The sequence below is a fragment of the Rana temporaria genome, chromosome 2, assembly GCF_905171775.1.
Source record: "Rana temporaria chromosome 2, aRanTem1.1, whole genome shotgun sequence".
NCBI classification, from domain to species: Eukaryota; Metazoa; Chordata; class Amphibia; order Anura; family Ranidae; genus Rana; species Rana temporaria.
In genome coordinates this window covers 391,330,483-391,343,522 of record NC_053490.1, presented here as the reverse complement: position 1 = coordinate 391,343,522, position 13,040 = coordinate 391,330,483, and positions in this window count along the sequence as shown.

Sequence of the window (13,040 nt, the reverse complement as noted above, 5' to 3'; positions counted from 1 at the left end):
CCCGCCCGGCCTCTGTATTCAAAAATATTGCGCCGCTTCGGCTAGGAAGCGGTGATCGTTTTGGTTTTTTTTATTGTTAGAGAGCAATAATTCTAGCCCTAGACCTCCTCTGTAACTCAAAACATGTAACCAGAAAAAAAATGTAAAGTGTCGCCTATGGGGATTTTTAATTACCGAAGTTTGGCGACCATTCCACAAGCGTTTTACAAGGAACTTCTTTCATATATTTTCTCTCTATATATTTATTTTACCTTTATTTTGTAATGCATTTGCTTACTGCTCCCTGATCAGTCATAAAGGATACAATGCTTACAATGTGCAAAAAAAACATGACCCAGCAATCGCAGAGACCATATATGTACTACTATTTACATATCAGAGCCTGCCCCTTTGTCTCACAACAGAGGAAAGGGGAGGAGGGAGGATTGTGCACAGGAATCTATGAGGAGAGAGAGGCTACCAGCCAGGCTGTGATTACAGGTGAGGGGGTTTAAAGGGCCAACAATGTTTAATGATGGGGGAGGGGTAGAGGTGGTGGGTTTAAACTACTTGCTACCCGGGCCAATTTTGACACTTCTCTCCTACATGTAAAAATCATAATCTTTTTTGCTAGAAAATTACTCAGTACTCTCAAACATTATAAAAAAAATAAAAATAAAGTAAAGTTAGCCCAAGTTTTTTTGCATGATATGAAAAATGATGTTACACGAGTAATTAGGTACCTAACATGTCACGCTTTGAAATTGTGCTCACTTGTGGAATGGTGCCAAACCTGTTTGGAGTTAGAGAGGAGGTCTAGTGCTAGAATTATTGCTCTTGCTCTAAGGCTGCTTTCACACTGAGGCGCTTTGCAGGCACTTTTGCGCTAAAAATAGCGCCTGCAAAGAGCCGCTCATTTATATCCAGTGTGAAAGCCTGAGGGCTTTCACACTAGAGTGTTGCGCTGGCAGGACGATAAAAAAAGTCCTGCCAGCCGCATCTTTGAGGCGCTGTAGGAGTGGTGAATATACCGCTCCTTCAGCGCCTCTGCCCATTGAAATCAATTGGGCAACGCCTCCAAACCGCCCGCAAAGCGGGGTTTTTGCGGGCAGGTTTAACCCTTTTTCAGCCGCAAGCGGGGGTTAAAACCGCCCCGCTAGCGGCCAAAAATCGCTAAAAATAGAGGCACTTTACCGTCAACGCCCACGACGTCTCAGTGTGAAAGTACCCTAACATTCGCAGCAATTCCTTACATGTGTGGTTTGAATGCCATTTACTTATATGGGGGTGCGACCTACGTATGCGTTTGCACGCAAGCACGTGGGGACGGCGGGCGCATACATTTTTTTTTTTTTATTACTATTGTTTTTTTTACGTTTTGTTTGGTTTGACACTCTTAACTTTTTTTTTTATATCACTTTTATTCCTATTACAAGGAATGTAAACATCCCTTGTAATAGGAATAGTGTGTGCCAGGTCCTCTTTATAGCGAGATCTGGGGTCTATATAAGTCCACACATCTCGCCTCTAGGCTGGGAAGCCTGTAAAAAAAAAAAGATCCTGGCTTCCCAGCAGAGGCAGCGAAATGTTTTTTCAAATGTGCAGAGGCCGGGTGTGACGACGCAACATTGCGCCCGGCCTCCAAAAGATCATAGAGATTTCCGGGGGACACCCTGCCCACCGGAATCTCTATGGTCAACTTATGGCATTGACCGATTCCTTCTCCCTCTCGCCGATCATAGGAGGGACGTTCCCTAACGCTGCCTGTAAGAACGATCAAGCGGCTGAAGCTGCAGGCATCATTCAGATATCCCCACTCAAAGTTGATGACGTTGCTGGGTGGGAAGTGGAAATATTTTGGGGAGAGGAGGGTTATTGTGTTTATCCATCTATCCATTGCATACAATGCAATTTCAATAACCCCCCAGAGAACTTTCTTTCCTGACACCTCCATGTCAGCCTACTACTGAGTATGCTCCACCCATATCCCCACCTGCAGGACCTAACTCATAAATTTGACTTCCGCCCTCAGGCCGCTGTTCCTCTCTTTTGCTCCTCACCTAGTAGGACCAAGCACCCCTTACCTGGCGGCAATAAACTTGTGGCCGTCCACCTGTTGCTCCCCAGGTAGAAACCCTGCTGTATGGACCCTTAAATTGGCTTCCTGTGTGGGTGTTATGGCTGCCATTGGGATTAATGCTCTGCTAAATGCACAGCTGTTCCCAGAGGGGACAACATGGCCGCAGCTATCTGGTATGTAACTCTGCCTGATGCATGCTGCATCTTCCTTCATTCAGTGATGTATCTCTAGGTTGGATGGATTCCCCATATGACAGCTAGGATGCCTTTTTGAGCTCCATAGCAGCCTGGGGTTGTAAAAGGCACCTGCTTTGGGCTATTTAGGTGTACTTCACATTTGTTAAAAGGTGCAATGGTGATATTTACTATTCCCTTGGGTGATCTGTGTACAAAGCAGATATAATAATAATTTTTATATATATATATATATATATATATACATATATATATAATCTCATAAGGCTCCATTTACACTAATGCGTTTTTTGATGCTTTTTTAAGAAATGCAGGGACATTTTTTACAATGGGTTCCTATGAAACATGTTCACAAAAAAAATGCATTTTTTTTTTACCTCTGCGTTTTTGGAAAGGGATGGGGACTCTAATTTTTTTTATGCAGCGTTTTGCATGTAAAAGACTTCAATGGACCCACATCCAAACCGGTACCGGTACCGGTAAGCCAGCCGCCATGTCCTTAACAAACAATAGTCATCAGCTGTTAGTAGACTTCCCCGCTGAATGTAAAAAAAAGAATTGTCAAAAAAAAACAAAAATCTGTGGGGAAAAAAAAAAAACATTATGAGGTCTCCACCAACCGCCCCCCGAATCATACCATACCAGGCCACATGCCCTCAACATGGAAGGGCTTCTTCTTCTCCCGCTTCTTCTTCCGCTCTTCTTCTTTGTCCTGTCTTTGTCTGGTGTGCTTCTTCCTCTTCCGATGCTACGTCCTGCTGATCTTACCGCTCCGATGTCAAGCATTTCTTATATAATGATGGGGGCGTGGGCATTGGATGGTGTTCCTTGTGATGTCATGGACCCATCATGCCCCGGGCGGTGATGTCACAAGGGGGCGGGGCCTCTAGATGACTTCATCCTATGGCCGCGCCCCCATCCTTATCTAAGAAATGCTTGACATCGGCGTGGACAGATCAGCGGGATGCAGCATCGGAGGAGGGTGCAGAAGAAGCACACCGGACAAAGCAGACAGGAGGAAGAAGAGTGGTAGGAGGAAAATGCAGGAGAAGATGCAGGAAGACCGATGGAAGAAGACATTTTTAATAAAAGACTTGTCAAAAACTGTCTACTGTATTTTTTTTTTGGTGAATGGGTAGGGGTAAAATTTACCCCATACTCATTCACATGGGGGGAAGCCGGAATCTGGTGGCCCCCTGCCTGCAGACTCTGACAACCACTGGGCAAGGGTTTGTCGGGAAGAAATCAACGTGGGGACAAAGGCCTGGTATGGTTCAGGGGGGTGCTCGCATGTCCCCTCCCTTTCCTGACCTGCCAGGCTGCATGCTCGGATAAGGGTCTGGTATGGATTTTGGGGGGGACCCCATGCCATTTAAAAAAAATAGAATTTGGCGTGGGGGGGGAGGGGGGAATCCATACTAGACCCAAGGGCCTGGTATGGACCTGGGGGACACCACGCTGTTTTGTTTCACAATTTATTTATTTTTTAACATTCAGCTGTCAGTGGGGAAGCCCCGCTGACAGCTGATGACTCATCAGTTGTTAAGGATGCTGTGGCCCCCTCCTTGGCAAAAAGCTATATACAGTTTTAAAAAAAAAAACACAAATCGCGGTAAAAACGTGTGTCCAAAAACGCGGTACCACGAAAAAAATAACTCTGCAGAAACGCTCAAAAGCAACATCTTCGTTATCTTAAAGTGGTTGTATACCCACTTTTGTCCTTTTTACCTACAGGTAAGCCCATAATAAGGCTTACCTGTAGGTAAAATGAATATGTATGGTTTAGGAGATATTCCCTTTGCATGCAGCCGCAGATGTCGGCAGCGCATTCGCTCTGAATGCTCAGATGCTGCCGAACCTTGCCAGGAAGGAAACACATGCGCGGTAGTGATGTCATCATGGCTCCAGCCACTCAGTGTCGGAGACGCGAACCCGGAAGACACGCCGAGGGCAAGATGTCAGCCCCCTTTGCGTGGACCAGGCTCCGATACGGGGGCTTCGTTTTGAGGTATTTCATAATGAGCTAGTATGTGGCGCATACTACCTCATTATGCCTTTGCCTTGCAGGTTTTTTTTTTTTTTTTTTTATGTGTTGATATACAACCGCTTTAAGTTTCCAGATGACTTGGGTAGCATTGTACATGTTGTATTTTATTTTATTGACACTTACACTTTTTTTTTTTTTGACTGCGACATTATGGCGGACACTTTTGACACATTTTTGGGACCATTGTAATTTTCACAGCGAAAAGTACTATAAAAATGCACTGATAACTGTGAAAATGACAATGGCAGTGAAGGGGTTAACCACTAGGGGGCGCTAAGGGGTTAAGTGTGCCCTAAGGGAGTGATTCTCAGTGACAAGCCACAGAGAAGAACGGGGAAGGTTTGTTTACACTCGCCTCTCCCCGTTCTTCAGCTCCTGTGACCCGTTCACGGGACACCGGCAGCGATTGGGTCCGCAAGTCCCATAGGCGCGGTCACGGAGCTTCGGACCGGGTTGCGAGCGCGCGCGACCCATGGCTGGGCACTTAAAGGGCAACGCACCTGTGCCCAGCCGTGCCATTCTGCCGACGTATATCGGCATTAGGCGGTCCTTAAGTGGTTAAAGAAGATGAGAATGTGTGCTGCATTTAGAAATTTCATTAATTGCAGCGTCACGAATGTTAATTCTCGATCACGAACAGTAGTTTACAAGACCAAACTCTTCCAAGTTGTTCCTTGATTCCGAGCATGGGTTTTTGTACTTTCGACTTTTGTGTGACGATTTCTGTACTGACTATCCGACAATCAGACATTGAGTTCACATCAGACAAGAATTTTATAGCCTGCACATCCAGCTTTTGTTTGCCGAAAAAGTCAAATCGGCTGTTGAACTAACGATCCGAAAATTCGCAGACCGCTCGTCTTACGAATTTTCCCTTCTGATTTTATCATTATGTGTACGAGGCCTAAGGCCGGTGTCTTGTCGAGCTGGTTCCCCTAGGTCCGGCCTCGACCGCGCAGGCGCAGTCGGAGGCCACGGAAATCTCTGAGCCTGAATACAGACCTGTTAGTCAGCTGTACACACGCTCGCTCCCGATGATACACGCTGCGCAGCAAGGGGCCGAAAAAGGGGCGGAGATTGATGTCACATTGACCAGTGCTTTGATGCTTGGTTATACACACCGCTCTATACTACACGCTGCTCTATACAGAAAGGACCGGATGTGATATTGAGCAGTGCTTATTAGGGGGATGGTTTTCTCAATAAAATACACGTCTCCCATCCGCCCCTTGTTGTATAGAGCGGTGTGTATAACCAAGCAAAAAAGCACTGCTCAATATCACATCCGCCCCTTGCTGTATAGAGCAGCGTGTATAAACAAGCATCGGGAGCGAGCGCGTCTACAGCTGACGAACAGCTGATCAGGCTCGCTGATTTCCGTTGGCTCGGATTGCGCCTGCGCATTCAAGGGGGAACCATATCGATAGGAGGAACCCTATAGTTAGAACACCGGCCCTACACGTGGTTGCGGGAAAGAAATTTGCTTGATTTCTCCATCAACAGTGTTGATGCAGCAATCCCTCCTGCCAGGCCATTGTCTTCCCCCAGCGGGGGGAGGGCGGGGGAAGCCGACCCCACCGGGAGATGACCAGTGATTGTTGCTATAACAGTTACTAGTGATAATCTTAAGAGAATATGGAAGGTTGTACCCAAGTTGATTGATTTATCTTGGTACATTCAGCCTGCCAATTAACAGTTTTGAATCCTGGCCAGTTCCTGCTGAACTGGCCGAGATTCCAACTGTGTATGGCCGGCCTTAGGCTGGATTCACACCTTTTCATTTTTAGTGCTTTTTGCATTTTGCAGATTTGCACTACAGTCCATTTAACATGGTTTCCTATGGAACACGTTCTGTAGTGCAAATCTGCAAAATGCAAAAAGCACAAAAAATGCATAGGTGTGAATCCAGCCTTAGAGAGATTTCCCCTTATTTCCTGTCCTTTGTACATTTCCCAGACAAGAAATGAGGAAAACTCTCCAATGTCAGGAATAAAAACATTTTTTGGACCTAAGCGCTAGATGCATTTAGTGCTTGAGCATTAATACATTCCAATGACCAGAATAAATGAATATTCTGTTCAATAAAATCCATCAATGCTCAAATGCTTGACACACCGAAACGCATGTGCAATACGCAGCTTTAGGTGCATTTTTTTTTTAACCAGCTTTTCTCCTGCCAGAGGTTCTGGTGTCCAGAGGAGAAAAGCAATGTATGAGGCCTTAAAGTGGAGTTCCACCCAAAAATGGAACTTCCGCTTATCCCACTCCTCACCCCCTTACATGCCACATTTGGCATGTACTTTTTTTGGGGGGGAGTGGGGGCTTCAGGAGAAGGGGACTTCCTGTCCCACTTCCTCCTTCCGCCGAGGGGCCGCAAAGGCGATTAGCTTAATCGCCTTTTGGCAGCCCCTCCCTGTAGGCGATCGCCTAGGACACGTGACAGGTCCTAGGCGATCGCCTGTCCAATGAAACAGCGCCGGGCCGCTCGCGCATGCGCAGTGGGTGCCCGGCCGTGAAGCCAAAAGCTGTCATGGCCGGGTGCCCACAGTGACAATGAAGACGCCGGCCGGGGAGGGGGGGAGAGGAGCGGAGCCCCGGCCAGCGCGTCGCTGGAACGCTGGAGCAGGTAAGTGTCTGTTTATTAAAAGCCAGCAGCTACACTTTTTGTAGCTGCTGACTTTTAATAAATATTGGCTGGAACGCCCCTTTAAAGTGGAACTAAGGCCTGGTTCACACCAATATGTTTTTTTTTTGTTTTTTTGTTGGGCTTTTTGCAGAAACGCACTACAGCCCACCATTTAACACGGTTTCCTATGGGGCATGTTCACTTCTATGCTTTTTTCAGCTGCTGCGTTTTTGGAAAGGGTCACATTTTTTCAAATGCAAAACGGTACGTTTATTACACTTCGGAGGAGAAGCTGCAGAAAAGCATGTAGTGCGTTTTTTGCCACCATTTTTAATCTGCCAACCAACAAATTGGTGCTGGCTGTCTTGGTAAAATAGACAGCACTGGAGATTTACCTATACTAAAGCTTTGTACACACAATCCAATTGTTGGCAGGGGATTGTCTATTGACAGACTGTTGTCCTAAAATCTGGCTGTTAGTACGCTCCTTTTGACCAACTTTCTACCAACAAATGTTGGATGACATGCTAGTCATCCATCATGGACAACGGTTGGTTGTCAGATTTTCTGATGGTCAGTACACAAGTCCATCACACAAAAGTTGAAAGTACAAACACGCATGCTCGGAATCAGTGCTCACCGAAATTAGCAGAAGGGGCCCAAAGGGTGGCGCTCAATAAATGAAATTCCTCATAGTACGTCACTACGTTCCTGTTTGTTGCACGAAAATTGTGTACCATTAGTATGCACGACAAGATTCAGGCACACGCCCTTAAGACAAGAATCGGACGCTCGGTTGGCCAACAATTAGATCGTGTGTACAAGGCTTTACTGTAGTATGGATGTGGGAATCAAGTGACTTCCAAAATACGCCCCTTTCTAACCAATGACACAACAAAACTCTTAATTCACTCCCTGGTCATCTCTCGCCTTGATTACTGCAACTCCCTCCTCATTGGCTTACCTCTGCATATTCTATCCCCCCTTCAGTCCATTATGAATGCTGCTGCCAGACTCATCCACCTTACAACCAACGCTCTGTCTCTGCTGCTCCTCTCTGTCAATCCCTCCACTGGCTTCCGCTCACCCAACAAATTCAATTTAAAATACTAACAACTACCTACAAAGCCATCCACAACTCTGCCCCCCAGCTACATCACTGACCTAATCTCTAAATACCAATCTAATCATTCTCTTTGTTCTTCTCAAGACCTCCTGCTCTCTAGATCTCTCATCACCTGCTCCCATGCTCGTCTCCAGGACTTTTCCAGAGCCTCTCCGAGCCTATGGAACTCCTTACCCCAATCTGTCCATCTCCTTCTCTATTAGCTTTTAGAGGATCCTTGAAAACCCTCCTCTTCGGAGAAGCCTATCTTACCCACACCTAACAACTGTATTTTTATTTTGTCCATCTGATTATCCCCCACAGCTATTACCCTTTGTTTCACTTGACCCTCCCTTCTAGACTGTTGGCGCTATATAAATCCTGTATAATAATAATAATAATAATTAATAATAATAACTTCTTGTTCATTTGGGCTGAATGGAAGAAATCTGATGGTGTATAGCTAGCTTTAGACAGTTCTCACCAGAACAGGAACATCCATCAAGAAGAGTTCCCCCCCCCCCCCCCATTACTGATCTGATGACGACTGAAAAAAATTTGGATTTTCCATCAATAGGCCAGACAAAGAGGATAAATCTATGGGTCAGGACACAGACAGAAGTAAACACCTGACAGAAGTTCTACCCCTTCATTACTCCATCCAAAAACCAAAATGAAAACTTTTGAGTTTAAGCCCAGGTTCACACTGGGTACGATTTGAGATGCGATTTCATATGTCAAATCGCATCTCAAATCGGCGGCATTTGCCGGCAATTGTCGGCAATGGCACCGTCCTAATCGGTGCGACGCCGCATCTGCGGCGCTGCACCGATTTAAAAAAGTAGTTCCTGTACTACTTTTTGCGATTTCGGGCCGCGATTTACATTGACATCTGTGCAGAAACCTGCACACATGTCTCTTAAATCGCGGCCGAAATCGGGACTGCCAGCGGGAGTGAAATCGTGCGAGTTCAGCTGAACTCGCACAATTTCACTCCCGCAGCCCAGTGTGAACCTGGGCTAAAACCACTTTCGAATAAACATAACGAGATGTTGCCACATACTAATATTTATTACAAAGATTGTAAATTCTAGAAAAAGGACCAAATTACTACACCCATAATAAACTATTTTTTTTTGTTTACAAAAGTTTGTTGATATGCTCTTTTTTTGACTTTACATCAAACCTAGGACTGCACTATTTAGTTATAAAAGCACACTGATGGCATAAATCCTACATTAGGATTGATTGAACCTTCAGGTGAAGCTGCGTATTCCCAATACTTCAAGGCGGCCATACACGGTTCGAATTTTCGAAATAATTTTCTTTCGAAAATTGCATCAAAGAATTTTCGTACGAATTTCGCACCGTTAGTGGGCTGCAGCAACAGCCGATTTTCGTGCGGCAAACAAATTTGAGAAATCCAACATGTTGGACATTTTTTTGAAAAAACAAACGATTTTCTGATCAATGATGGGAGAATCGTGCGAGAAATGTAATACAATGTGCAAGAAAAGAATATTCCCGGAGAGAAACTAATATTCCCGGCAACATGAAGGTTTGGTCGGCCGAATTTCGAAAATCAATGGTGGCATCATCAGATCACAAAAAAAATGAACTTTCTGATTTTGAAAAGAAAATTTGTTCGAAATTCGACCGTGTATGGCCTGCTTTAGTGATCTTAGCAGATACAATTGAGTGTCTTCCTAGTGGGTTATCTAGCAGTAGACCAAAGGTGAATTGTAGGCAGGGACATTAAACATCATCTTCCCCCCACTGGAAAGGGGCATTACATTGCCTATTAGGCTGGAGAAAACCAATTGCTATAATCTCCTCTTAAATGCCTGGTTACGGACCACCCATCAGTTGCTCTTGTTGGTCAATGAATGAACCATGGGAAATTTTGGCAGGCTGCTTGCTTCCCCTCCCTGTAAATTGCCAGGAATCCCAGCTATGTTGGGTATATTTATCTTCCTTTCTGCCCCCACTACTCTTGTTTCCGTTGCCTAAAAAGGTGAAAGCAATCGGAAGCTCTCTCCATCCCTCCCCCACCCTCATGTTGCAGCCAGAAGAGGTGATTGTGACCAGCTTCCCACCCACTGTTGGCCATGCTGGACCCTATAAACCCAGTGATGACCCTACATGCCATTAAAGAGACATCACTGCTATGAGCCATCTTGTATTCATCAACTGTATACTGTCTCAATCCCAGTGTCATTACCTTTCAGCAACTGATTTACATTCACGTCGCCTGTGCAGCATTTCGGTCCCATTCACATAAGTGTAGCACTTATCACATCGGACTTTGAACATATGTATGCTTTTTTTTTTTTTGTGCGCTGCTGCCCCATGCGAGTAGGGCAGCTTATCGTTTTCAATAAGCTGCCCAATACACGACAACTGCAGCAACAGAGTTCATGTACCTTCTTTTGAGCTTTGTTCATTTTGCACTTTTAGTACCACACGTTCTTGCACATTTTTATTTTTTTGTACGCACAAGAACTTGCGTCTTACTTGGTGCATTTGAGGTGCCACTAACAGTGAACGGCACTGAAAGCATGAAAAGAGTGTTTCACATATGCGCAAAAAATTGTGCAAATTTTGCATGCATTGTCATGCTACGTTCGTGTGAATAAGACCTTAGTAATGTCTCCACTCTATCTGATATCCTAAAATTGATAGTTTGTATCATTTACTTTTGTATGTCATTAAAAACGATCGTGTGTGGGCTTCAGAGCATTTTTCGGGTTCTAAAAAATGGGCAATTTTTTTTCTTTTTTCGAACATGCTCTATTTTTTCACAACGTTTTTAACGTTGTCGTTTTAGGGTTGTAAAAAATGGTCGTGTGTGGGCTTTAACGACGTGAAAAATCCGCGCATGCTCAGAAGCAAGTTATGAGACGGGAGCACTCGTTCTGGTAAAACTACCGTTCGTAAAGGGGTAAGCGCATTCATCACACTGTAACAGACTGAAAAGCGCGAATCGTCTTTTACCAACACAAAATCGGCTAAAGCAGCCCAAAGGGTGGCGTCATCCAAATGGAACTTCCCCTTTATAGTGCCGTTGTACGCGTTGCACGTCACCACGCTTTGCTAGAGCATTTTTTTTCTCTAGACCCTGAAAAACTTCATATTTTAGAACCCCAAAAACGCTTGTGTGTACGCGGCATGAGTGTGCGTCCATATAGTATCACATAGTTTCGCAGCAGTATTCACAACAAACACCAACTAAATCCTATATATTAAAAAAATTGTGGTTGCATACTTACATTGTTATCCTTCACCTCGTTCTTTGCATTTTTTTTGGGGGGGGGTCAGGGGGTTTCGAACAATTTGAAACCATTGCGCTTACCTACAAAGGCTGGGTTCACATCAGTGCCACATGTGGTTTCAGGTCCGAAATTTTCTGGGTCCCGTTATGAGGGGGGACCATATCAAGCTAAGAAAAAACATTATGTATAGTAGACAGCGCAGGGAAGATAATTATTTGGTGGCATCACAGCAAGAGCAAGAAACCCTATGTAAGAACAAAACTTTTAGGCTGGGTTCACACTCTCGGGGCATGCGGCTCACAGAAGGTGTCCGGTGCGTCCTGGTTCAACATTTCAGGTCCGATTTCAGCCTGAATTTTTGGCTGAATTCGGACCTGAAACAGACCAAAAGACGCACAGGACTCCTGTGCAAATTCTCACCGGCGCTGCAGCGGAACCGGCTCCATAGAGAGCCAGTGAAAATCTCCTGCTATCCAATTCACAATAGCAGATTTTAACCAGCTCTCTATGGAGCCGGTTCACATATCTCCGATGCGAATTTGCACAGGAGCCCTGTGCATCTTTTTGTCCATTTCAGGGCCGAATTTAGCCCAAAATTTGGGCTGAAAACGGTGAACCAGGACCCCTGCTGTGAGCCGCATGCAGTGATGGTGTGAACCCAGCCTAAAGGTTTTGTTCTTGCATAGGGTTCCTCGCTCTTGCTGTGATGCCACCAAATAATTATTTCCCCTGTGCTGTCTACTATACATAATGTTTTTTCTTAGCTTGATATGGTCACCCCTACATCGTCGGTCCTGACAACAGGCATTACGGGACCCCCCGGATCCCATGTGACCTGCTTTACATGCCCACAAGCAACATGGAACCGGCCATCGACAATTTTTATAAGTTCATTTTAGATATGAAAATGGATATCGGGGGAATTATTACACCAAACACGTGAGTGTTATATTGTTATTAGGCAAGTGTCAGAATGCATGAAAAAAATTAAATAAATGAATGGTCGGCGGACCTCCGCTTTAAGGATGCAAACATGTGCATCCTATTCAATGATATGATCTTTGGGTATTCGAGACATTCCAGGCAGCCCACCTCCCAACCATGGTGTCAATGCAGGCATTAAAGAGTTAAAGGTTTCAAATAAAGCCAATGGCCAGGACCAGTTTAAACTGACCACCGGAAACTGCAGACTGGTTGCAGGGCCTTTGTCCCATGCATGGGTGTGACACATAAGCATGATGGCCTTTTTAAACCTCTCAATGGGGGATGAAGGGTGTTATCACCTTTTAAACAGAAGCTTCACAGAAGACTCTTGGAGCCAGCAGCACACAGGGAGTCTGACCCTGCTGTCTCCTGATCAGTGCATTCCTAATGAAAGCAACACCTAGTAACAAAAGACAGCCAAACACTTTAGCAGCTCCAGCTGATATGTGGAAGCAGACATCAATGTAATTGGTTTAATATACACAGTCACAATGTAAACCCATACATGTGTGCAGGATGCAAGAGAACTCTGAAAAACAGTACCTATAACTGCACTGGGATATTTAACACAGGTAAGATACCTCAATCATTAGTTCTAGACATGTTTCCTAAACTCACTTAAAGGTGTACTTCTATTTACTCAGATCATTTAAAACCCTATATCATAAGCATCTGCATCATATCTCTATGAAACACTGCCCATTCAACTTCAAATGTTCCTTAACACCCCCCTCCCTTCTGCTCTCCTGTGCC